Below are 22901 nucleotides of genomic sequence, written 5' to 3'. Positions count from 1 at the left end.
ATATAAAGCGAGTATACAATGGAGACAGTGAGAGCCCAATCCCATGCATTGCAGAAGACCTTCCATAAACTACCAGTCGATCCTAATGAAGGCTTTCTCCGTGTCTATGGATAGAAGAATCACCTTTGACGTGGTGGATAAGGTCAGTAATTTTAGATGTCTTTGGCTTCCCTGCCTCTAACAAAACCCACCTGGTCTCCATGAATCAGGTCAGGAAGAAGGGACCCCAGCCGATTAGCCAGCATTTTGGCAAACAAGTTTATGTCATTATTTAGTAAATAGATAAGCCTTTAACTAGTACACTGGGTGAGATCTTTATCCTATTTGTGAATTATCGTAATGTGGGCCTCAAGAGTTTGAGGAGAGAACATTTCCTTGTCAGGAACTGCATTGCATGCTTTAAAGAAAAAGGGGCATGCAGAGCCGGCCCTAACCAATATGATGCCCTAGGCAAGATTTTGGCTGGTGCCCCCTAGCACCACCACTGGTTCCGCCTCTGACCTTGCACCTCTTTCCCAGCACCACCACCCCTCGTCCATAGCAGTCCATATTTTGGTGTTTGTACCCCCTATATTTTAAATAGGAACAGTTCGCACATTTGGCGCACAGCCCAAAAAGGGGTGTGTTTTTGCTGGCAAGGGGCATGGCCACACAATTGTAACCCCAATTCCAATTATGCCACACAGTACTGCAACTTTATTCACATTTGATCATGCGATAGTGTCCATAATTCATATTACATCCCACAGTAGTATCACTTTACCTAATAAACGTTACTCCTCACAGTAGAGCCCCATATTCACATTACATCACACTGAATTGCTCCTTATTCACATTACACCACACCCTACTGCTCTTTATTCACATTAGACAACACAGTAGTGCCCTTTCTATACGCAATGCCACATAGTAGAGCACCTTATTCACATAATGCCACACAGTAATGCCCCTCACACATATGAGACACATTATTAATGTCCTTATAAACATAATGCGCCTTACACATTATGACAACCTTTATTAATGCCCTTTTACACATAATGTCCCTTACACATATGCTGCACATTATTAATGCCTCTATACGCATAATGACACACATAGTGCTCCCTACACATTTGCTGCAAATGAGCCCCTTGTGGGCTCGCTGTGCTCACCACGCTGCGCGCGCAGTAGCATGTTATGCACGCCACGCTATCTATTCTCCCTCCAGGGGGGTTGTGGACCCCCAAGAGGGAGAAACGGTGTCAGCATGCCAGCTGTTGGGATTCCGGCACCGGTATACTGTGCGCCGGGACCCTGACAGCCGGCAAACTAAAGACCACACCTTGACTAACGTGAGCTGCCGTGATATATTCAGCCTCTGTAGATGACAATGCTATGAAAGACTGTTTCTTGCTTGTCCAACTGATTATTCCTTCTCCGATTGAGAATAAATATCCACGTATGGATTTTCTGTCATTTGTGTTTCCAGCCCAGTCTGAGTCAACATGTCCTGTTAACTTGTGACTTGTGCTTGCTGAGAGTTTAAGCATCTTGATAATCGTTCCTTTTAAATAATGAATTACTCTCTTAACTGTGTTCCAGTCCATCTGTGTTGGTTTGGAAACCTTTCTGCTTAGGATCCCAACTGCTGTGGAAATGTCTGGTCTGGTCTGGTGACAGTCGCAATGTACAACAATTTCCCTGTAGCTTTTCTGTATAGATGATTATCTTGTAACAGTTCACTCTGATCATTTGATTCCTTTACATAACTTGTCTCCATAGGAGTGGTTGCTGTCTTTGCATCTTGCATATTGAACTCATCAATGGTTTCCTGAGTCTTGCATTTCTGATTTAATGTGAATGTTCCATCATCTTCTTTTGAGATTTGCATTTCCAAATAATGCGTTATGTGACCTAGATCTTTTGTTTCAAATTGACTGTTTAGTTCTTGTAGTAGTTCAATTTCATCTCCTTCTTGTTCGAAACAAACTAGCAAATCGTCCATGGAAATTAATACACAGATCCATCTTTCTTCTATTAACTTTGTATAAAGACAGGAGTCTGCTGTACTTCTGATGAACCTCTTCTCCATCAAGACTTAATTTATCTTTGTATTCCATGATCTTGCTGCTTGCTTTAGGCCGTATATGCTTTTGTTAAGCGTACATACATGATCTGGTTCTTGAGAATTCACAAAACCTGGTGGTTGTTCCATGTATATGTCTTCCTTTATTTCGCCATGTAAGAAAGCTGTCTTCACGTCAAAATGTTTCACCTGCGTACCTTTTATGGCTGCTGTTAGAAGTAAGGTTCTAATGGTGGTGTGCTTCACAACTGGAGCAAATGTTTCATCATAGTCTTCTCCAAATGTCTGTGAATATCCTTTAGCAACTAATCTTGCCTTGTATCTTTCTACTTTTCCTTCAGTATCATACTTGACCTTAAAAGTCTATTTACATCCTATGGTCTTTTTATCTGTTGGTAGTTTGGTCAACGTCCATATTTGGTTGTCTTTCATTGATTCCATTTCTTCCTTTGCGGCTCTTAGCCATTTCTGTGCTTCTCTTTCTGTAAAGGTAGCAATTTCTTCCCATGATGTAGGTTCTCGTACGTTAACAACTTGTTCCATTTTTCTGCTGGAATGTAGGTGAAGGCTTTGCATCCAAAAACTCTGATGTGCTTAAGGCTGGGTTTCTTACCATGCCATAGCTCAAAAGGTGTTTTCCCTACTGCTTTGGAGAGTAGTCTATTTTGAACATAAGTGGCTGTCATTGCTGTTTCACCCCAATATTTATCAGGTAGTCCTGAATCTGTAAGCATACATCTTATCATTTCTGTTAACGATCTGTTTTTCCTTTCAGATACACCGTTTTGCTCTGGTGTGTACGGTATTGTCTTCTGATGCTCTATGCCGAGTCCTCTTAAGTACAGTTCCATTTTCTGTCCTGTGAACTCACCTCCGTTGTTGCTGTGGAAGGTTAGCATATTCCTCTTGAATCTGTTTCTGGTCATGGATACATAGTCTTGCAGCTTGTCTAAGACTTCATCTTTACTTTGTATTAGATAAGTGACTGTGAACCTGGAATAGTCGTCAATAAATGTTAGCATATACCTTTTGCCTCCTGACGTGCGTATTTTCATAGGTCTGCATACATCACTATGTACAAGGTCTAGTAGTCTTGAAGCTCTGCTTTCACTTTTCTTTGGAATTGTCACCCTTGTTGCTTTTGGTTTTATGCAGTATTGGCATTTCATAATTTCTGTACAATCTGACACTGTGAGATCCCTGGCTAGATCTCTCCTCTGCATTCCTTTATACAATATGGGTGTCTGTGTCCTAATCTTCTATGCCACTTGTGAATGCAGTCAGCGTGTTTCTACAGTTGCGGATCTTGCCACGGGCAAGCAGGATTTTTGTCCGGGGCACCGCAGTCCCAAGGACGCCGCCATGGCAAGATCCGCTACTGGTGCCGTGCGGTGCACGATGATGATGTCATCGTGCACCGCACAGCATTGTGGGAGCAGACATAGACACTAAAGGTCATAATTTACCTCTAGTGTCTGTGCGGTGCTATGGCAGAGACGTCATGACGTCTCTCCCATAGATCCGAGGAGCGGCGCCGGTGGCTGGATACGGAGGACAGCAGCGGTCGGGGAGTGGGGATGGTGAGCATATATTTATTTATTTTTTGGTGTAATTGGCACAGCTACTGAGGGCACAGTACTGGGGGCACAACTACTGAGGGCACAGTACTGGGGGCACAGATACAGGGGGCACAACTACTGGGGGCACAACTACTGGGGGTACAATACTGTGGGCACTATACTGGGGGCACAGCTACATGGGGCACAACTACATGGGGCACAATACTGGGGGCACAGCTACATGGGGCACAGCTACAGAAGGCACAGTACTGGGGGCACAACTACTGAGGGCACAGTATGGGGGCACAGCTACGGGGGCACAGTACTGGGGGCACATCTACAGGGGGCACAGTACTGGGGGCACAGCTACAGGGGACATAACTATGACCACGCCCCTTCCCCATGAAGCCACACCCCTATTTTTTGCCATGCGCCTATGGCATAAAATAACCCTGTTTTACCTGTCGGGGAGGTGCCAAAGGGAACTTTCGCCCTGGGCGCCACAAGGTCTAGAACCGGCCCTGTGTTTCTGTGCACTTAGCTTTACCTGCTGCACTGCGATATCCAGACAATATAAATGTTCTTCTATTCTGACTGTAGCTAGCGTTTCTCTTCCATTTTGGATAAAACATTTGTTATTCTGGAACTTTTACCATAAGTCCTTTTTCTACTAGGTTCTTTACTGACATCAGTGCTCCTTCTAACTTGGGAACATATAATACATTTGTTATGGGTATCTGCATATAGGCCCTCATTCCGAGTTGTTCGCTCGTTCTTTTTCATCGCATCGCAGTGAAAATCCGCTTAGTACGCATGCGCAAAGTTCGCACTGCGACTGCGCCAAGTAACTTTACTATGAAGAAAGTATTTTTACTCACGGCTTTTTCTTCGCTCCGGCGATCGTAATGTGATTGACAGGAAATGGGTGTTACTGGGCGGAAACACGGCGTTTCAGGGGCGTGTGGCTGAAAACGCTACCGTTTCCGGAAAAAACGCAGGAGTGGCCGGAGAAACGGTGGGAGTGCCTGGGCGAACGCTGGGTGTGTTTGTGACGTCAACCAGGAACGACAAGCACTGAACTGATCGCACAGGCAGAGTAAGTCTGGAGCTACTCTGAAACTGCTAAGTAGTTAGTAATCGCAATATTGCGAATACATCGGTCGCAATTTTAAGAAGCTAAGATTCACTCCCAGTAGGCGGCGGCTTAGCGTGTGTAACTCTGCTAAATTCGCCTTGCGACCGATCAACTCGGAATGAGGGCCATAGTTGCCATTACCCTTGGAGCATAAGAATTGACCATTCCCTATTCCTTCTTCAATGAGAGTAGTAATGGCGGACTCAGTCAACACCTTTAAGAATGGGTTAGATAAATTCCTAATGGATAAGGATATCCAGGGTTATGGTGCGTAGTCACGCACTATAGTTATTAAAAAAAATAAGAATTTACTCACCGGTAATTCTGTTTCTCGTAGTCCGTAGTGGATGCTGGGAACTCCGTAAGGACCATGGGGAATAGCGGGCTCCGAAGGAGGCTGGGCACTCTAGAAAGATCTTAGACTACCTGGTGTGCACTGGCTCCTCCCACTATGACCCTCCTCCAAGCCTCAGTTAGGTACTGTGCCCGGACGAGCGTACACAATAAGGAAGGATTTTGAATCCCGGGTAAGACTCATACCAGCCACACCAATCACACCGAACAACTCGTGATATGAAACCCAGTTAACAGTATGAAACGATAGAGCCTCTCAACAGACGGCTCAACAATAACCCGATTTAGTTAACAATAACTATGTACAAGTATTGCAGATAGACCGCACTTGGGATGGGCGCCCAGCATCCACTACGGACTACGAGAAACAGAATTACCGGTGAGTAAATTCTTATTTTCTCTAACGTCCTAGTGGATGCTGGGAACTCCGTAAGGACCATGGGGATTATACCAAAGCTCCCAAACGGGCGGGAGAGTGCGGATGACTCTGCAGCACCGAATGAGAGAACTCCAGGTCCTCCTCAGCCAGGGTATCAAATTTATAGAATTTTGCAAACGTGTTTGCCCCTGACCAAGTAGCTGCTCGGCAAAGTTGTAAAGCCGAGACCCCTCGGGCAGCCGCCCAAGATGAGCCCACCTTCCTTGTGGAATGGGCATTGACAGATTTAGGCTGTGGCAGGCCTGCCACAGTATGTGCAAGCTGAATTGTACTACAAATCCAACGAGCAATAGTCTGCTTAGAAGCAGGAGCACCCAGCTTGTTGGGTGCATATAGGATAAACAGCGAGTCAGATTTTCTGACTCCAGCCGTCCTGGAAACATATATTTGCAGGGCCCTGACAACGTCTAGCAACTTGGAGTCCTCCAAATCCTTAGTAGCCGCAGGCACCACAATAGGCTGGTTCAGGTGAAACGCTGACACCACCTTAGGGAGAAACTGGGGACGAGTCCTCAATTCTGCCCTATCCATATGAAAAATCAGATAAGGGCTTTTACATGATAAAGCCGCCAATTCTGACACTCGCCTGGCTGATGCCAAGGCCAATAACATGACCACTTTCCACGTGAGATATTTCAGATCCACGGTTTTTAGTGGCTCAAACCAATGTGATTTCAAGAAATTCAACATCACGTTGAGATCCCACGGTGCCACAGGAGGCACAAATGGGGGCTGAATATGCAGCACTCCTTTCACAAATGTCTGAACTTCAGGTACTGAAGCTAGTTCCTTTTGAAAGAAAATCGACAGAGCCGAGATCTGTACTTTAATGGAGCCTAGTTTTAGGCCCATATTCACTCCTGCTTGCAGGAAATGTAGAAATCGACCCAGTTGAAATTCCTCTGTTGGGGCCTTTTTGGCCTCGCACCATGCAACATATTTCCGCCATATGCGGTGATAATGTTTTGCCGTAACATCTTTCCTGGCTTTAATAAGCGTAGGAATGACTTCCTCCGGAATGCCCTTTTCCTTCAGGATCCGGCGTTCAACCGCCATGCCGTCAAACGCAGCCGCGGTAAGTCTTGGAACAGGCAGGGGCCCTGCTGTAGCAGGTCCTGTCTGAGCGGCAGGGACCAAGGGTCCTCTGAGATCATCTCTTGAAGTTCCGGGTACCACGCTCTTCTTGGCCAATCCGGAACCACGAGAATTGTGTTTACTCCTCGCTTTCTTATTATTCTCAGTACCTTTGGTATGAGAGGTAGAGGAGGGAACACATATACTGACCGGTACACCCACGGTGTCACTAGGGCGTCCACCGCTATCGCCTGAGGGTCTCTTGACCTGGCGCAATACTTCTCTAGTTTTTTGTTTATGCGGGACGCCATCATGTCCACCTGTGGACGACCCCATTGATTTACAATCATTTTGAAGACTTCTGGATGAAGTCCCCACTCTCCCGGGTGGAGGTCGTGCCTGCTGAGAAAGTCTGCTTCCCAGTTGTCCACTCCCGGGATGAACACTGCTGACAGTGCTAGTACATGATTCTCCGCCCATCGGAGAATTTTTGTGGCTTCTGCCATCGCTGTCCTGCTTCTTGTGCCGCCTTGTCGATTCACATGGGCGACTGCCGTGATGTTGTCTGACTGGATCAGCACCGGCTGGTGTAGAAGCAGGGATTTTGCTTGACTTAGGGCATTGTAAATGGCCCTTAGTTCCAGAATATTTATGTGAAGGGCAGTCTCCTGACTTGACCATAGTCCCTGGAAATTTCTTCCCTTTGTGACTGCCCCCCAGCCCCGTAGGCTGGCATCCGTGGTCACCAGGACCCAGTCCTGTATGCCGAATCTGCGGCCCTCCAGAAGATGAGCACTGTTCAGCCACCACAGAAGAGACACCCTGGTTCGTGGAGACAGGGTTATTAAACGATGCATCTGAAGATGCGATCCGGACCACTTGTCCAACAGGTTCCACTGAAAGATTCTGGCATGGAACCTGCCGAATGGAATTGCTTCGTAAGAAGCTACCATCTTTCCCAGGACCCGCGTGCAGTGATGCACCGATACCTGTTTTGGTTTTAGGAGGTCTCTGACTAGAGAAGACAACTCCCTGGCTTTCTCCTCCGGGAGAAACACTTTTTTCTGGGCCGTGTCCAGAATCATTCCCAGGAACATTAGACGTGTCGTGGGGACCAGCTGTGACTTTGGGATATTCAGAATCCAACCGTGCTGGCTCAGCACTTCCTGAGATAGTGCTACTCCCACTAACAACTGTTCCTTGGATCGTGCCTTTATTAGGAGATCGTCCAAGTATGGGATAATTAAAACTCCCTTTTTTCGAAGGAGTATCATCATTTCCGCCATAACCTTGGTAAATACCCTCGGTGCCGTGGAGAGTCCAAACGGCAGCGTCTGGAATTGGTAATGGCAATCCTGTACCACAAATCTGAGGTACTCCTGGTGAGAATTGTAAATGGGGACATGCAGGTAAGCATCCTTGATGTCCAGGGATACCATGTAATCCCCCTCGTCCAGGCTTGCAATAACCGCCCTGAGCGATTCCATCTTGAACTTGAATTTTTTTATGTATGTGTTCAAGGACTTCAAATTTAGAATGGGTCTCACCGAACCGTCCGGTTTCGGTACCACAAATAGTGTGGAATAGTAACCCCGGCCTTGTTGAAGTAGGGGTACCTTGATTATCACCTGCTGGGAATACAGCTTGTGAATTGCCGCTAGCACTGCCTCCCTGTCTGAGGGAGCAATCGGCAAGGCGGATTTTAGGAAACGGCGGGGTGGAATCGCCTCGAATTCCAGCCTGTATCCCTGAGATACTATTTGAAGGATCCAGGGATCTACCTGTGAGCGAACCCACTGATCGCTGAAATTCCTGAGGCGGGCCCCCACCGTACCTGGCTCCGCTTGTGAAGCCCCACCGTCATGCGGCGGACTTGGAAGAGGAAGCGGGGGAGGACTTTTGTTCCTGGGAACCTGCTGTTTGCTGCAGCCTTTTTCCCCTGCCTCTGCCTCTAGACAGAAAAGACCCTCCTTTTCCCCGCTTATTTTTCTGGGATCGAAAGGACTGAACCTGATAAAATGGCGCCTTCTTAGGCTGTGAGGGGACATGGGGTAAAAATGCTGACTTCCCAGACGTTGCTGTGGAAACTAGGTCGGAGAGACCATCCCCAAATAATTCCTCCCCTTTATAAGGCAAAACTTCCATGTGCCTTTTGGAATCTGCATCTCCAGTCCACTGGCGAGTCCATAAGCATCTCCTAGCAGAGATAGATAGTGCACTTACTTTAGATGCCAGCCGGCAGATTTCCCTCTGTGCATCTCTCATGTATAAGACTGAGTCTTTGATATGGTCAATTGTTAACAGGATCGTGTCTCTGTCTAGTGTGTCAATATTTTCTGACAGGTTATCTGACCATGCAGCGGCAGCACTGCACATCCAAGCTGACGCAATTGCTGGTCTGAGTATAATGCCTGAGTGTGTATATACAGACTTCAGGATCGCCTCCTGCCTTCTATCAGCAGGTTCCTTAAGGGCGGCCGTATCCTGGGACGGTAGTGCCACCTTTTTTGACAAACGTGTGAGCGCTTTATCCACCCTCGGGGGTGTTTCCCAACGTAACCTATCCTCTGGCGGGAAAGGGAACGCCATTAGTAATTTCTTAGGAATCACCAATTTCTTATCAGGGGAAGCCCACGCTTCTTCACACACTTCATTTAATTCATCTGACGGGGGAAAAACTACAGGTAGTTTTTTCTCCCCAAACATAATACCCTTTTTTGTGGTACCTGGATGTAAATCAGAAATATTTAACACCTCTTTCATTGCCTCAATCATGCAGCGAATGGCCTTAACGGGCATTAAATTTGACTCATCGTCGTCGACACTGGCGTCAGTATCCGTGTCGACATCTACTTGTGCCACCTGAGATAACGGGCGTTTTAGAGCCCCTGATGACTTTTGAGACCCTTGGACCGGCACGAGCTGAAGACTCGGCTGTCCCACAGTCGGCATGTCGTCAAATTTTTTATGTAAGGAGTCTATACGTGCACTCATTTCTTGCCATAATACCATCCACTCCGGTGTCTGCCCCGCAGGGGGTGACATCTCTGCTAAAGGCATCTGCTCCCCCTCCACATCATTATCCTCCTCAAACATGTCGACACAGCCGTACCGACACACTCCACACACACAGGGAATGCTCAAATAGAGGACAGGACCCACAAAAGCCCTTTGGGGGGACAGAGTAAGAGTATGCCAGCACACACCAGAGCGCTATATATATACAGGGACTAACTGAGTTATGTCCCTAATAGCTGCTTATACTGTATACAGTGCCAATTTAGTGCCCCCCCTCTCTTTTTCCCTCTTACTGTATTGTAGAAATGCAGGGAAGAGCCAGGGAGCTTCCTTCCAGCCGAGCTGTGAGGGAAAAATGGCGCCAGTGTGCTGAGGAGATAGGCTCCGCCCCTTTTTCGCGGCCTATTCTCCCGCTTATTTTGGGATTCTGGCAGGGGTATTTACCTCATATATAGCCCCAGGGGCTATATATTGAGGTATTTTAGCCAGCCAAGGTGTTTTTATTGCTGCCTCAGAGCGCCCCCCCCCAGCGCTCTGCACCCTCAGTGACCGGAGTGTGAAGTGTGTATGAGGAGCAATGGCGCACAGCTGCAGTGCTGTGCGCTACCTTGGTGAAGACAGGATGTCTTCATGCCGCCGATTTTCCGGACCATCTTCCTGCTTCTGGCTCTGTAAGGGGGACGGCGGCGCGGCTCCGGGACCGAACATCAAGGCTGGGCCTGCGGTCGATCCCTCTGGAGCTAATGGTGTCCAGTAGCCTAAGAAGCCCAATCCGGCTGCAAGCAGGCGAGTTCGCTTCTTCTCCCCTTAGTCCCTCGCTGCAGTGAGCCTGTTGCCAGCAGGTCTCACTGAAAAAAAAAAATTCTAAGACTATAACTTTCTAAGAGCTCAGGAGAGCCCCTAGTGTGCATCCAACCTCGGCCGGGCACGAAATCTAACTGAGGCTTGGAGGAGGGTCATAGTGGGAGGAGCCAGTGCACACCAGGTAGTCTAAGATCTTTCTAGAGTGCCCAGCCTCCTTCGGAGCCCGCTATTCCCCATGGTCCTTACGGAGTTCCCAGCATCCACTAGGACGTTAGAGAAAGAGGAATAAAACACAACGGCTGAAATCAGCATCAAACAAAATTAGTCCAAAAATAATACTGCATAGGAGACCACAAATAGGTTGAACTCGATGGACAAATTGTCTTTTTTCAACCTTAGATACTATGTTACTATGTTACTCTAATTTTTTGCCAATGTTTTAGGTGAGTTGTAAACTCGCATCCTATTACATTGCCCGAGTTGTATGTATGCAATGGCAAAACATCAGGATGCGATTTTTGCCATTGCGTTTTTTTGGACTACAGAAAACATGCAAATTTGCATGTTCCCGCACCCCATTACATTTGCGATTTTCAGAAAATGTGCGCTTTTGTGATAAAAATCGACGTTTTCCAAAATCGCATCCTATTACATTTAGCACGTGATGCCTATTTATGCACACTTGCAGTTTGCATTGGTGATAACAAATAACTAGAGCTTTCACTTATCTGCAAAGCAAATTTAAATAATGTTAATTTTCTGCCCAGATATGTAAAACTGCAAATGTCTTTCTGAATTCTTATTAACAGTTTTTTTTTTTAATATACGCCAATTGTATCTTAGTGATGGTTTACACTTTTCCATGTTTATTAAGCTGTATATGGTTAGTAGAGAGGTGTCCACAAACATCTACACTCAATCACGCCAAATACTTTAGCCCAGTTTAACATACAACAGACTTTGGGGGTCATTCCGAGTTGTTCGTTCATTATATTTTTCTCGCAACGGAGCGATTAGTCGCTAATGCGCATGCGCAATGTCCGCAGTGCGACTGCGCCAAGTAAATTTGCTATGCAGTTAGGTATTTTACTCACGGCATTATGAGGTTTTTTCTTCGTTCTGGTGATCGTAATGTGATTGACAGGAAGTGGGTGTTTGTGGGCGGAAACTGGCCGTTTTATGGGTGTGTGCGAAAAAACGCTACCGTTTCTGGGAAAAACGCGAGAGTGGCTGGAGAAACGGAGGAGTGTCTGGCCGAACGCTGGGAGTGTTTGTGACGTCAAACCAGGACCGAAACTGACTGAACTGATCGCAGTTGCCGAGTAAGTGTGGAGCTACTCAGAAACTGCTAAGAAGTGTCTATTCGCAATTTTGCTAATCTTTCGTTCGCAATTTTGATAAGCTAAGTTTCACTCCCAGTAGGCGGCGGCTTAGCGTGTGCAAAGCTGCTAAAAGCAGCTTGCGAGCGAACAACTCGGAATGAGGGCCTTTGTTTTTAGCTGCACAAAAACACTAAGATGCCTATTTATCATGGATCGCATAATGAATGTGATTGGGATGGCATCTTACTGCCCAGGATTGCATTGCATATGTGATCCTATCGTCTGGATGTATCATTCAGCACATGCAGGAGTCCTTCCCTGCGATGTGCTGTGGCGGCTGCCAGGGAGTCTGCACATCAGAGGCCATTTCCGAGGAGGGGTTCAGGGGAACCCTCTACCCTGCCACAAGTGTGATCTGTAGCAATGTCGGGAATGCTTTGCATTCCAGATATTGGTAAAGTTGACAGCATCGCATATCCCATAAAAACCTTTGGGGGATGCGGCTGCAGGCGACAATGGAGGGATTGCAGCAGGTTTCGGTCCCTACATACATTAGGGAGATCCATAATATTTGCGGATAACCCTGTAAATGTTAGGCGCCGCGGTCCGGGTTCCCTTCGCGGCCCGGCGCCTAGCAACGCTAGGACGCCGTGCGCGCTGAGCCGCCGGCTCCCTAGCAACGCTAGGACGCCGTGCGCGCTGAGTTGCCGGCTCCCTAGCAACGCTAGGACGCCGTGCGCGCTGAGCCGCCGGCTCCCTAGCAACGCTAGGACGCCGGGCACGCCGAGCCGCCAGGACCCTAGCAACGGGGACGCCACGGGCGGACCACGTTCCCCGTTGCAGGGTCGATCTAGTTAAATTAAAACACATGTTTCCTGGTCGTGCAGCAAGGCAGCTGCACGACATTTATGTTAATCAGGCTCTGGAACTCTGATTGGAGGAGTCAAGGTTTTAAGCCTTCCCAGTGCCTCACACAGACGCCGGTTATAGCTTCCTGCATGCTGCTTTTGTTTGCTGAATGTCTGTTCCAGTTCTGCTGTGTCCGGTCATTCCTGTCCTCAGAGTTTCCGAAATCTTGGTATTTGTCATCCCATCCCAAGGAGTCTTCTGGTCCTCATTTACCCACAACAGTCGCCAGAGGATCTCGTGTGGTTTTCGTGAGTGGCGGCTCTGCCGCGTGCTGCGGCCTAGGCTGCTTTATTTTGTATTCTGTTTTGGAGCATTTGCGGAGGTTTCCGCTTCCACAGTCCTCTCCGGAACTCGGCGGTGCCGGGTAGGAGAGTGGACAAGTGGGTATTTTGGTTGTCCTTTTCCCTGGCGGTTTTCCGCACATACTCTAGTTTTAGGTTAGTTTGTAGCCCCTGGCTTTGTTGTTTAGTTAGAGGGCCCCTTGTTATCACCCTGTCTCGGATTTCTCTTTGTCTCCCATTAAGACCTGAGGGGGCATCGGAGTTGGGCAGACGTAATCCGCCCTTCAAACGCGGCTGCCATGGGCTCAAGCAACCATAGTCTCGCAAGAGAATTCTGACAGCACGGGCGAGACAACGGAGATAGGGCACCAGGGACTATTCCCGTTCCCACTCTCATTCTCAGCATTACGTTCCAGTACTCGGGTCCTTGCTATAAGATCTCCCCAGACCAGAGTATTGGAATCATAACATTATAACCGGCCCACAAAACTTAAAAATTAAAGGGGGTTTAATTTTTTCTCATTCTGTTTTTGTGAGAGTTTATCGGCCTCATGAATCCGACAGGTTTAGGACCTAATCCCGGTCAGCTCTTATTCAACCAGATGCAAGAACTTACTCAGATGGTTCAGGATCTTTCTCTTCGGGTGAGATCGCAGGAAGATCTTTTGCGAGCCTCCCCGAGGGTAGTCCCAGAACCAAAGATGCATTTACCTGATCGTTTTTCCGGTGACAGAAAGGTTTTTTTTAATTTTAAAGAAGCTTGTAAGCTATATTTTCGTTTAAGACCATGCATTGATTTTAGGGCACTGAATAAGATCTCTGTTAAAAATACCTATCCTTTGCCGTTAATTTCTGTACTCTTTGATCAGTTACGTTCCGCCGTGATTTTCTCTAAAATTGACCTTAGGGGAGCTTACAACCTCATCCGAATTAAATCTGGGGATGAGTGGAAGATGGCTTTCAGCACTCATTCGGGTCACTATGAATACCTGGTGATGCCGTTCGGCCTGTCAAATGCTCCGGCGGTTTTTCAAGACCTCATTAACGATGTTCTCCGTGACTTCCTTGGGAAATTCGTGGTCGTTTATTTAGACGACATCTTGATATATTCTGAGTCGATGGAACAACATGTTACCCAGGTGCGTCAGGTTCTTCAAAAGTTACGTGAGAATCATTTATATGCCAAGCTGGAGAAGTGTGATTTTTCACATCACAGAGGTATCTTTTTTAGGGTACATAATTTCTCCCCAGGGATTTTCCATGGAACCGAAGAAGCTCCAGGCCATCCTTAATTGGGCGCAACCCACTAATTTAAAAGCAATTCAGCGCTTTTTAGGGTTTGCGAATTATTATAGGCGGTTCATTCATACTTTTTCTGACCTGGTCGCTCCCATAGTAGCGCTGACTAAAAAAGGAGCGGATCCCTCCAATTGGTCGCATGAAGCGGAGTTGTCCTTCCGGGCCTTGAAACAAGCCTTTGTCTCGGCTCCTGTCCTCAGACATCCTAATCCGGAACTGCCCTTTATTGTGGAGGTTGATGCCTCAGAGGTTGGAGTGGGGGCTGTCCTTTCTCAGGAAGATCCGGAGTCTCTGGAGTTACATCCTTGTGCCTTCATGTCCAGGAAATTCTCCTCCGCTGAATCCAACTATGACGTTGGTAATCGGGAGTTACTGGCAGTAAAATGGGCTTTCGAGGAGTGGAGGCATTGGCTGGAGGGAGCTAGACATACTATTTCAGTTTTAACTGACCATAAAAACCTGCAGTATATTGAATCAGCTAAACGGCTTAATGCTCGGCAGGCACGTTGGGCTTTATTTTTTACTCGTTTCAGGTTTATAATTACCTTCAGGCCTGGTTCCAAGAATACGAAAGCTGATGCCCTCTCACGTAGCTTTCATCCGGTTCACAATAGCAATCCTGTTGTTACCCCCATAGTTCCATCTTCGGTCATCTGGGCAGGCCTCACACAGGATTTATTTACTCAGTTAAACCAGCTTCAACACCAAGCTCCTAGACTTACTCCTGCTGGTCGTCTTTATGTCCCTGAATTTTTGAGAGGCACTGTTTTAGCTGAGTTTCATGACAACAAAGTCTCAGGGCATCCGGGTATCACTAAGACCTTGGAGTTAGTCTCTCGCTCAGTGTGGTGGCCTAGTCTTCCTAAAGACGTTAAGGAATTCGTCCATTCCTGTCAGGTTTGTGCACAGCATAAGGTTCCTCGTTCGTTGCCTATCGGGCAACTCATGCCTTTAACTGTTCCTCTCAGGCCATGGTCTCATATTTCCATGGATTTTGTGGTTGACCTTCCCCTTTCAGCCGGATTCCGAGTCATTTGGGTGGTAGTGGACCGTTTTAGCAAAATGGCTCATTTTATTGCTCTTCCCCAATTGCCTTCTGCTCAAGGGTTGGCAGTTTTGTTCCTCCGCCATGTGTTCAGGCTTCATGGTTTGCCCACTGATATCGTTTCTGATTGGGGTCCACAATTCATCGCACGATTCTGGAAACGTTTTTGTGCCTCATTGAAGATGAAACTGTCTTTAACATTTGGTTGCCACCCACAGTCTAACGGGCAAACCGAACGAGTCAACCAGTCACTAAAACAGTATTTACGTTTGTATTCGGCCAAACTCCAGAATGATTGGTCCGAGTTTCTCCCTTTGGCTGAATTTTCTTATAATAACTCTTGTCATTCCTCCACCAAAGAGTCTCCATTCTTTTCAGTTTTTGGTTTTCACCCTAGAGCCAACTCTTTTTTTCATCATTCTCCAGTTTCCTCGTTGTCCTTAACCTCCCATCTCAGAGCAATTTGGAGAAAAGTGCACTTTGCTCTCAGAAAAGCGTCCTTCCGTGAAAATAAATTTTCTGATAGGCTCCGACGTCCTTGCACTTTTAAGGTGGGAGATAAGGTGTGGTTGTCAACTCGCAACATCAAGCTTCGACAATCCTCGGCTAGACTGGGACCCAAATTTATTGGACCGTTTCTTATCATTAAGAAGGTCAACCCAGTTGCCTTTGGCTACGTTTACCTAGATCTCTCAGAATTGGAAATACCTTTCACTGTTCCCTGTTGAAACAATATGTTTCTTCCAGTAGATTTCCTCGGAGGACCTCTCAGGGTAGATCTCCGGTGGATGTACAGGGACAACAGGAGTTCTTGGTGGAGAAGGTTCTTGATTCTAAAGTGTCCCGGGGTCGGCTTTATTTTTTGGTCCACTGGAAAGGCTATGGTCCGGAGGAAAGGTCTTGGGTCCTGGATAAGGATCTTCATGCCCCTAAACTCAAGAGATAATTTTTTCTGGAATTTCCTCAGAAACTTGGCTTTAGGGGTTTATTGACCCCTCCTCAAGGGGGGGGGGGGTACTGTTAGGCGCCGCGGTCCGGGTTCCCTTCGCGGCCCGGCGCCTAGCAACTAGGGACGCCGTGCGCGCTGAGCCGCCGGGTCCCTAGCAACGCTAGGACGCCGTGCGCGCTGAGCCGCCGGCTCCCTAGCAACGCTAGGACGCCGAGCCGCCAGGACCCTAGCAACGGGGACGCCACGGGCGGACCGCGTTCCCCGTTGCAGGGTCGATCTAGTTAAATTAAAACACATGTTTCCTGGTCGTGCAGCAAGGCAGCTGCACGACATTTATGTTAATCAGGCTCTGGAACTCTGATTGGAGGAGTCAAGGTTTTAAGCCTTCCCAGTGCCTCACACAGACGCCGGTTATAGCTTCCTGCATGCTGCTTTTGTTTGCTGAACGTCTGTTCCAGTTCTGCTGTGTCCGGTCATTCCTGTCCTCAGAGTTTCCGAAATCTTGGTATTTGTCATCCCATCCCAAGGAGTCTTCTCGTCCTCATTTACCCACAACAGTCGCCAGAGGATCTCGTGTGGTTTTCGTGAGTGGCGGCTCTGCCGCGTGCTGCGGCCTAGGCTGCTTTATTTTGTATTCTGTTTTGGAGCATTTGCGGAGGTTTCCGCTTCCACAGTCCTCTCCGGAACTCGGCGGTGCCGGGTAGGAGAATGGATAAGTGGGTATTTTGGTTGTCCTTTTCCCTGGCGGTTTTCCGCACATACTCTAGTTTTAGGTTAGTTTGTAGCCCCTGGCTTTGTTGTTTAGTTAGAGGGCCCCTTGTTATCACCCTGTCTCGGATTTCTCTTTGTCTCCCATTAAGACCTGAGGGGGCATCGGAGTTGGGCAGACGTAATCCGCCCTTCAAACGCGGCTGCCATGGGCTCAAGCAACCATAGTCTCGCAAGAGAATTCTGACAGCACGGGCGAGACAACGGAGATAGGGCGCCAGGGGCTATTCCCGTTCCCACTCTCATTCTCAGCATTACGTTCCAGTATTCGGGTCCTTGCTATAAGATCTCCCCAGACCAGAGTATTGGAATCATAACAGTAAAACGGGTGTTTTCAGGCATATAGCCGCAAATATACTTTGGTGGATGGGCCCTTAAGTCTCAGGGCTATTACACACGCGGCGACTTTTTCCCGTGCCGGTATTGTAATTAATAATGTAAAGTGTAGGGTGCTTTCACACGGCACAATCCCGGGTTGCAGCTGCAAATATCCACTGAAAAGTCCGGCTGCTGGGCCGGGGCCGCGCCGTCCTTGTATGCAGTGAACCGTGTGTGTGAATGGGGAGCTTTCACACACATTTTTTTTTCAAGCCGTGTCTGCTGCTGCACATGCGCACAGCATTACACACGGCTCAAAGCCATTGTGTGTGATAGACTCTGCCGGATAGCAAAAAGCCGGACAAAGTTAGTCCGGCTTTTTTCCATCCGGGCAAAAACGCTGCGTGTGAAACAGCCCTTCGTACGTAGTACACTATAAATGAGCTAAGATGCAAAATTGAGGAAACAGAAGCATAACTGAGGAGAGCATGGGAATCACACCACTCATCTTGCGCCATATGGCGCAATAGTTTGACAGAATGTCCAGGTAGCTCCTACCTTTTGGGGAAGTCCCACTGACTTCCAGAAGAGTATAGCTCCCTCACACATCCTGCCCATCATCCATCTGCTAGTGAAATAGGTGGGACAGAGGCATGATGACATCATTCTCTGTGAATCAAATCAGCATAACCCCACCCCCTGTCTGATGCTGCAATTTGCACCATTGTACCATGGGGTGTGGGGCCAAATTACAAAATTTTTATAGGTGTAAGTAGGTGTATGGGGAGCCAATGGGCCTAATTCAGACCTGATCGCAGCAGCAACCTTTTTCTCTAATGGGCAAAACCATGTGCAGTGCAGGTGGGACAGGTACAACGTGCAGAGAGAATTAGATTTTGCTTTTGCGATCAGGTCTAAATTAGGCCCAATGTCTATTAACTTGAGGCTGCACGACTCATTACCTATTAGTAGGAATTGCCATCGGTGGGCAGTCCATCGATGGTTGCCATAGAAGACACTATCAACGATAACCATTGATGGTATACAAACCATCTATGGTGAACCATCGATGGTTTGCACCACTCGATAGCTACCACTAAAAGGTGCTGGCTGGGCCGCAGACCAATAAAAAAAGGGACGGGGCTTAGCAGGTGTCAGCGGCAGAGCTATGCTCCTTATCTGTGCACCTAGCAAAAAAAAATATTAGTTTATGCTGTGCGATGGAGGGAAACCATCTGGTTCTCTCCCATCAATGGCAAAAGCATTTGACATCGCCTATAAACCATCAATGATTAGGAATCATCGACGGTCGATGGCCATCCCTACCTATTAGCAGAGTTGAACCACAGCTGTATCACACCACAACTGAAACCACTAGATAAACATCACTGCCTTACTGACAGCAGCACATCCCCCGCCCCACTGACAGTAGCACATCCCCCGCCCCACTGACAGTAGCACATCCCCGCCTCACTGACAGCAGCAAATCCCTGCCTCACTGACAGCAGCACATCCCTGCTTCACTGACAGCAGCACATCCCTGCCTCGCTGACAGCAGCACATCCCCGCCTCACTGACAGCAGCAAATCCCTGCCCCACTGACAGCGGCACATCCCTGCCTCACTGACAGCAGCACATCCCTGCCTCGCTGACAGCAGCACATCCCCGCCTCACAGACAGCAGCACATCCCCGCCTCACTGACAGAAGCAGATCCCCGCCTCACTGACAGCGGCACATCCCTGCCTCACTGACAGCGGCACATCCCTGCCTCACTGACAGTGGCACATCCCTGCCTCACTGACAGCGGCACATCCCTGCCTCACTGATAGTGGCACATCCCTGCCTCACTGACAGCGGCACATCCCTGCCTCACTGATAGCAGCACATCCCCGCCTCACTGACAGAAATATACATTTCTGACGGAAAAATTTCAAGTTATGTCAAAATTAATACTTAACTCACAGGACCTGACATCAATATTCACCAAAGATGATTGGCGCAATGATGATCTGTTCAAAGAACATGAACAAGACTATTTTGTGCTCCTATTCTTTAAATGTTTTACCATACATCATCTCATGTAGAACTACTTCGTAACAGGGACCATTTTTAGATATAACAGTCACGCTATGAAATACGCACGCCTTGGGTGGTTGGACACACTTGGCCTTCGTCATCATATATTGTTGAGCTTGAATAAGAATCACATGGATTCAGAAAGTTGCTGTTGGCTGTTATTTATATTTTGAGCCAATGTTGGACACATTCTATCTATCTATCTATCTATCTATCTATCTAAAAAAAATGCAACTGCTTGTGATCACATGCTAGGAGCCGCCCAGCATAGGGCAAGGCCGGCCAGTATGCTAATGACAGGCAGAGATACGATCACAATTCAATTGCGATTGCATAGCTGAATAAGGGAAACCCCCTGCTTCTGCAGCCTGGTTGCAGAGTCAGTCAGGCCGCTGCCATTTTCCCCGTTGCAGTGGCCACATGTGACATCATGTGGCCTCCCTGAATCTGTCCCCATTTCCAACGCCATACCGCTGCAATGCTGCCTCTCCGCCCCTGCAATGCTGTGTCACCGCCCCGCGAACGCCTCTGCTTATCAATCAGGCAGAGGCGTTTGCATTACTAAGATGCAATTGCATCTCCTTACACACGCAGAGTGGGCCCTACATGTGCGCACTGCAGCAGAACACAGGGAGATGTGATCGCATCTCAGTAGCTTTGGCTACTGAATAAGGTCCAGTGCCAATGGGTAGCAAAAGTCCTTCCACCACACTACAGATTGGATGAATAGGCAAAAAAATGATTAGAGACCAATGTCAATGAAGTTTAGGGATGGGGGATAGAGAGGAGCAGAATTTCGAAAATAGTTTGCAGACTGTTGTCCTTACTCTGCCAGAACTTTGCACATGTCCAAAATGTTCTATTCTGATGCAAAACTCTTGCAAACATTGCTGCAATTTCACCTGACTCTAGACATGGCAAAGTAATATGCAACTGTATGAAAGTTTCCAGCATGTGTGAGCTGGCGCTATGAGGAGAATAACTGAACTGCTGGAGCTGGTTTCATTTTCTGTATTTTTATTAATGAAAGCATTTCTGAGGCAAGTAATTATGAAGATAGGTCAAAATCCCGGGCCTGTGGTAACAGCCACACAGCTACTATCCTTCGTTATACAACCGAGCATCATCCCACATGCCCCACAGAGGAACAAAATTGTATTGGGTGACATGAAGGTAAGAGAAAGGAGACATGCGTGAAATAATGAGTTTACTGGGGTTCGGTATGACTGACGGGCGGAAGGGATGCAGGCAGTCACAATACCAATGCCGGCACCCTGATCTTTGAAATCCCAACAGGGGAGGGGTAACTATGTTATCCCCTACCCCCAGGGCCGGCCTGACCTTATTTTTTTTGGTAAGCAAAAATCCATTTTGGCAACCCTTGATTGGATAAACCTTTTAAAGGGACAGTGTGCACCAAAGGTGCGGTCTCGGGGTGTGGTCTCTAAAGAAAGGGGCATGGGCACGCAATTGTACACCCAAGGGTACAGGTCAATAGTGGGTGACTGGGATATAGTAGGTAACTGGGGGCGCAGAGGTGACAGGGAGTTAGTGGGTGACTGGTGAGGCAGGGGTGACAAGATGATAGTGGGTGACTGAGGCAGGGGTCATAGGAGAGAGTAGAGAGAGTAGGTGTCTGAGGCAGGGGTGATGGAGTTAGTGTTGCTATTTTTCAAAAATAAATATATGGGACAGTGGATCCCACTGGAGCAGTCATCTGGCACCCAATTATGTGACATATAGTAACCCTAGTCCACACCAACCAAAACACATTGCAGATCACAAACTGACTGCAAAAGGGTGCAGATCATGGGATTAATGATTTAAGGTAGGTGGGGGCAATGTTTGGCACTACAATCTTGTGGCAATGTTGTGGGACTACACATCCTAGCATACTTTGAAAACGTTTTGCAGCTAGAAAATACTAAATTTGTGGAAAGGCATGCTGGAATGTGCAGTTCCACAGCATGTATCCTACCCCTGATTAAGCATAATCAGATCAGGCAACCCTGTCTCTCCAGCTACAGTGGAACTACAAGTCCCAACATGCCATGGAAAGAGCTGTTAAAAGCATGCTGGGACTTGTAGTTCCACAACTGGGAAGCTAGATACTACCTTACCTAAATTAAATTTCTCATCCTGCTGATAGTCCTCATACTCATTCAGAATACTGCTGTTTTTCCTCCTCCTCCATGTGCTGCTGGTTCTCCTGGGGCAGAGCCATGCTGCTACTCCTTTATTCGCGTGCAAAAGTAAACAGCATAATACTCCCAAGAATCAGGGCTGTACCATCAGTAACTGGGGAGGGGGGGTTGGAAGTTCTCAAAGTGGACTCACTACCCCATCTCTTTGTCACAGCACTCTGGCAAATAATCGCAATTAGGGGAAAGTGTTATAAAACTGTCCCTCGCACTGGAGTACACAGAAGGCAGGAGAGCCCTGTAGGACTATGTTTATCTACAGTGCAGACCCCCCCTGCTTCCCCCCTGCAGTGGAGATAGTCAGATCTGCTCAGTGTAATCCGTCAGATGCTCCTGCGTCTACTGACCTCAACAGCCTGTGTGCAGGGCGGGCGTCCGCGGCGCTGTAGAGAGTGAGTGATGGTGACTCACTCTCTGCAGCAGCGCCCTCCATGGTATGGCGCTCTACGCGGCCGCGTAACCTGAGTATGTGTCGGGCCGGCCCTGCCTACCCCTATCCCTAACTCTCCTTTCCCGCAACCTAACCATAACCTCCACCCTTAGTGCTTAACCCTAACCTCCCCTTCCCCGGTGGAGGCTAAATCTAAACCCCCCTTCCCCGCACCCTAACCCTCCACCCTTAGGGCCTAAACCTAACCTCCCCCTGGTGGTGACTAGCCCTAGCCCCTCCTGCAGCCCAACCCTAACCTCTTCCCTGCAGCCTAACCTTAACCCCCCGGGTGGCACCTAAACCTTAACCCCCGCCATAACCCACCTGCTATACTTGTCGGGATTCTGGCATCGGTCTCCTGACCCTGTCGGGATTCTGGCATTGACATTCTGACGGGTGTCGGGATTCCAGTGTCCTGACAGCTGGCATCTTAGCTGCATCCCATTTCTAGGTATATTACTATAAACTGCAATACATGTAAAAACTAGAGATGAGCGGGTTCGGTTCGCCGAGAACCGACCCCCCCGAACTCCACGTGTCAAACACGGGTCCGAGTCCGGCTCGGTTGTTCCCGCCTGACTCGGAAAACCTGAACAAGGCAAAATGTCATCATCCCGCTGTCGGATTCTCGCGAGATTCGGATTCCATATAAAGAGCCGCGCATCACCGCCATTTTCACTCGGGCAAGTGTCAGTTCTCAGTATCAGGGCTTATTGCTGCTCAGTAATACTAGTACAGTGTCTCTCTTGTGCTGCATCTTGCTGCTGTAGGGTGCTGTGGTAGTAGTGTCCTGTGATCAGTGGCGTAACTACTGCCCCCGCAGCCCTTGCGGTGGCTTGGGGGCGAAGGGC

The 22901-nt window shown here is 48.1% G+C and overlaps 1 long non-coding RNA gene across 1 annotated transcript; it reads right to left on the bottom strand.

The window, feature by feature from the left end:
* Positions 1 to 673: 673 nt before the first annotated feature.
* Positions 674 to 21649, bottom strand: LOC135058076 (uncharacterized). Its single transcript, XR_010244580.1, has 2 exons — positions 21540 to 21649; positions 674 to 3061 (listed from the first exon to the last, which is right to left on the bottom strand). It is a non-coding gene; the product is annotated as an uncharacterized LOC135058076 (long non-coding RNA).
* Between the last annotated feature and the right edge of the window lie 1252 nt (positions 21650 to 22901).

This window comes from Pseudophryne corroboree, chromosome 3 (genome assembly GCF_028390025.1).
Source record: "Pseudophryne corroboree isolate aPseCor3 chromosome 3, aPseCor3.hap2, whole genome shotgun sequence".
Classification (NCBI taxonomy): domain Eukaryota; kingdom Metazoa; phylum Chordata; class Amphibia; order Anura; family Myobatrachidae; genus Pseudophryne; species Pseudophryne corroboree.
The sequence above is the reverse complement of the archived record's forward strand: the minus strand, read 5'-3'. Positions and strand labels throughout refer to the sequence as shown.